The following is a 4972-nucleotide window of genomic DNA, read 5'->3' on the forward strand; positions in this document are numbered from 1 at the left end:
TGCAATTCAACATGCACATCGTAGGGAACATCCTGTTAAGATCGGCATGAAGCCAGAGCGCAGCAGTCTCACCTCACGACGACCAATTGGGCCTTGCCTCCATCGTTTGCTAAGTTCTAACCATCCGTCCATCCCTCCGTCCATGCCTCCATCTTTCTACCTACCTACCTATCTACCTACCTACCCATCGTTGTTTCCTTTTGTGCCCTCCATGTTGAATTACTACGAGGCATTCGTGCACGCTTTCGTCGCGCGTATTCATGGCGAATCCAATGCATCATCCACGTGTCAAAACATTTTCAGCCTCAAATTGGGCTCATCTCAGTGGACAGATTTGCATATTCGTGTAATAAGTAATTTCAATCTGCATATGTACATGACCCACCTTTAAATGCTGCGAACGAACCGGCACCGCATACCCTTCTCCCGTCCAGCTTGTCATGTCAATATGTTTATGGTGTATTCTGTCATGTCCCTTCGTTCAGAGTCCTCCCATAGTTTGTCGACTGCAGTATGAAAATATACCATAGTATCCGAGACAAATGGCTCTTGCGCTCTTGAGGCTTTTAAATCTGACTGATATTGAATCGCAAGTTTAAGCCCTATCACTTCGATTGATGACTTGGCATTTCCGTTGGAATCGCACTCACTCCATCTAAGCGGGCGGGATGCATATGAGAAAAGTGATGTAATTAATCTTCGCCAAATGTGATGAATGTCCTGCATCAAGTTTGATCTCCGTTTCGTGCCTACATTAAATGTGATCGCAACTGAAACTAATGAAGCCATTGCTTGCAAAAGCAACGAGCTCAGGACAAGGTAAATAAACATTTTTTGCACGTAGAAAACTCTTGGGAAGACGGGCAAACTTTTCCTGAGCGTTCGCTCAATCGCGACCGAGTCCGATGACGACAAGACGAGCTCGGAGGCTGTTGTTTCCCGGCGAATTACGCTAACCCACGAGAAGAGTGAAGTCGCTCTCCCTTAAAACTCTGTTAAACACCAAGAACACGAAGCTCAAGAAACACTAACTTTTGGCAACATTTGGTTCGACTCACTTTGAAGTAGCTTTATTCGATATAAAGTCAAACGTGGACGTGGGATTCTTCATTTCCGTGGGAACTTGTGGTCTTCGTACCGATATTGACTTAGCGTCGTTTTCTGGATCCTGCCGAAAAAATGAAAAAATGCCAGCCAGGACTTAACAATAATCTCCAATGACGCAGTTCTCTTTAACAATGTGAATTCACACTGGCCCATAGATGAGCTTCCCTTTTCGACGTACAGTCAAATGGCCAGCCCCCCTGTTTCTCCGCCTGTGTTTCACTTCACACCCGCCTTTTCCTCATTTCTTGTTTGTTCCACAGATCATGATTTTAGGTGGCCAGATTATTTCCGATAATCAGTGCTGTTTGAATAAATCCCCCTGGATAGCAAAGTGTAGCACTACAGGGTGTGCTAAAGCGTCTTGTTCTGAATGAGAGAGAGAGAGAAAGAGAGACAAAGAAACATTCATTCGTAAGTCATTTGGGAGCACTGACAAGGTCTGGTATTCACAGCTTTCAAACTCGCCCTCTTCGTGGATCTCATGACAGACTCGAAATTCAACCCGTGTAATACTGTGTAGTGCACTTGACAGTCTCAGGTCTACATAAGTGGCGAGATTCATCAGCGAAGGGGTTTCACATAGTTTATGCAATTGGCTTGCATGCATTGGGGGAATGGGGGGGGGAGGAAGAAGAAGACTCTGATATGACACTGAGAAAAATGAAAAATGTTCGATTGTACATGACATCCCCCAATATCTTGGTCCCAAGTCAATGAGCGGTCTCTACTCAAACGGGGGGTACTTTTTGTCTTGATGATGTTGTACCAGTTCCCTTCCCTCATCTTCCTTCTTGTTGCTGGGTAATGCATTGCGTGCTTTTTTGAATGGCACTTGCCCATAATTGAAATGTTATCAGGAGTTGAACCCTCCCTCGCCTTGCAACTTCATTCGAGATGGCCAAATGTGATAATCCAGTCAGTCAATACTGCATAGGTAGGGATGCTACCAAGTTATCCCAATTTGAAATGGCTCGTTGGCACATGTCAAGAGGCAAATTGGGCAAAACAATTGCAATCCATCCGTACTTGGGTGACCTACTCTGAAGCGGTCCATTATCTCATTGAGTACGTTCATGAGTGGTACTTGAAAATGGCGAGGCCTACGTTCGAAGCAAGTTCATGCTATTTTTGTACATACACCCGAGTTGAACGTGACTGCTTTTGAGGTTTTGTCGAGCATGAATGTGTTTTATGGCGATCCTGCCATCTCAATTCTTGCGACTAGAGTGGCAATTATAATTATGTCATAACAATAACACATTAGTTTGGCAATTCTGTTCCCACCAATCTCTTGCAAAAGCATTTTTTGCAGGCCTCTTATGGTTTTCTGAGGAGCAACCACTCCTCGAGGGGCTGTGAAGTGCCAAATTCTAGATGCTGACAAAGGCCCTTTCTGTGATCATTGAAAACTTCCCGACCAGGCGAGCGAGTGAACGTGCGAGTGGCTTGGCTAATTATACTTGACTGTTGTTTTTGACAACATGTCTGAAAGACATTTGCAGTCTGGCGCCACTTTCTTGGGGATTTTTTGATCCGCTTAAAGAAAAGGAGCCCGAGAGTTTCGCAAAGCTAGTCTCGATATCTTCTTTCAAAGTTCCTCCTACCTCGCGTTCTCCAGCATTGTGCAAAGTGAAGCCTCCCGTTTGCCAACCTTTTTTTCGATTCTAAATTCAGCTTTACATGCTCAGTCTACAAATCTCCCACTGTTTGTCCAAACAGTTTTCCTCAAGAGGAAAAAAAGCTTCAAGCATTTTTTGTTCCCTTAGTGAAGAAAGGTTTCATTTTGGGAGAGACAAGAAGAAGAATCGACTTTGAAGTTGCATTGAACTACGAGGATGCTCCCCCGTATCAGCCGTGAAGGCCGAGAACGAGGGGTGCGTGGCTTTTCGACACAAATGATGATGATGATCAGAGAACGAGGAGGAGGAGGAGCAGGAGGAGGAGGAGGGTCAAGAATTGTGGGCGAGTGGATCTTCCTCCCCTCTTCTTTTACAAAAACGGGAACTTTTCCACAGAGTGACTTTGGCTTTCAACGCTTCTCATGTTCCACTGTTCGACTGTACAGTTAGCGGCACAGTAGAAGGAGGAAGATGAGAAGAAGTGGTAGTTTTAGGAGTGGGAGTAGTCGTTGTATGCCCATCCACTGCACCTCTTCGCTTTGCCATCTAAAAACAGCTCAAAATGAGGGGGGAAGTCTGAGGCATTAATAACAATCCACTCCGATGGCCCTCAGAGCTTGTCCAAATCTTTGGCTCCATCAAATGTGGAACAATGTAATAGCGGTGGTGGCCGTGTGTGTTTGGTGGGAGTCCCATTTTTCGGATCGTTTCTCCAGCTGATGCTCCCAAAATTGTACGCGTCTGTCCAGGGGGAGCCATTCGCTGTATTTGTGGTCTATTTACAAGCCGGAATGTCGGCTGGGTTAAGCCTAAAGAGAATCAAGGTTGCCGTTGCCACTAGAGGGGAAACCATTTTGGGAGGGAAAAAATTGCTTTAGTGGCTAACTTCGACCCGAGACCCCAACCATCTCTTGACAAAGAGTAGCGGTCCCCTGGAACCAAATCTACTAACTTCCAACACCACAGTAGACACACACTCACACACACGAGACGTACGTATTACATAGGGAAGGCAGACGGGACGCGTACTAATGACCTCTAAAGATCAGACGAACAATGGGAACACTACCGGAACGTGGAGAAAACTAGACCTTCATGGGACAGAGTGGCACACTTGAAGGTCAGAAGAACGGAAGGAAAGAAGGCCACCACCATTAACTCGTGCGTACTGACTGGTCAGTCCATTGAAAAGATGGTCATGAATTGATCTTAAATGTTTTACTCGCACGCTTGCTGAATCTGGACGTGGCTACAATCGAGTCTAAAATAGTACACGTCAAAAAAAGAAGGGCCTTTGAACTGAGACAGAAATCCCTTGACATGGTTGGCACATTTCACTCCCAGGTGAATGGCGATAGTTTGAATTTTTCTCCAAAGTGTTTTGAACTTGAATAGAATATCTCTGGATCATGGGAGAAATTTCTTCTAAACTTCCTCCGCCAAACAAATCAGAGTGACTCGAGAGAAATGTAGACGATTCTGATGTCATCATTTAGTAGCCAAATAGGTTGAACCCCGAATGAACCGAACAGGTAGGTGTGCACACAATGACAATCGAATTCTCAATTTCATGAGCTTGGGCCACTTACGTCCACAACTCTACCGTTACCTTCCAGATCCGCCTAATACTGAGCATACAAAGCGGCCCTGCGGATCACGATCATGTCAGCCAAGATTTGACTTCGTTGAACCGGCGGCCGTGTTTACTTTTCTACCCGCCCTATATACAGTGTACGTAGGTACTCTACAGTGGAACGAACAAGAAGCAGAGTTGACCCTTTGCTTGACAATCTCACAACTTTGACTGCTGAGTGCCGCCACCCCTGTGACAACAACCTTTTGCCAAGACTATCACGGGTCGTTCGATAGAGCAGAACATTCTTCAGATTTTTGAGCGAGTTTTTATTAGAGTGGGGACGGAATGGGAAGTCTCTTTAACCTTGCAAAATGTACGTGAAGCAAAAAGGCTCCCTTTCCTTGTCACTTACTGGAGAGGCACGCACGCAGGTTAGTGCAACAGCTTGAACTAGCTATGATTGTAGTTAGGCTGGAATGTGCGAATGTATTGAAAAATGACTGGGGAGAGGAACTACGAAAACCTGTAATTCGGTGCCATTGAAAGGCCATAAACTTATTTCCATTCAAAAATTCATACCAGGTAATGGCTGGTGGTAAAGAGCACAAAAAAGCAAATTGAACGGAGATGAAGATTTCAACCGCAGGTATTGTATATCTTGATGTCAGCA

This window comes from Tigriopus californicus, chromosome 5, assembly GCF_007210705.1.
Source record: "Tigriopus californicus strain San Diego chromosome 5, Tcal_SD_v2.1, whole genome shotgun sequence".
Taxonomy (NCBI): Eukaryota; Metazoa; Arthropoda; class Copepoda; order Harpacticoida; family Harpacticidae; genus Tigriopus; species Tigriopus californicus.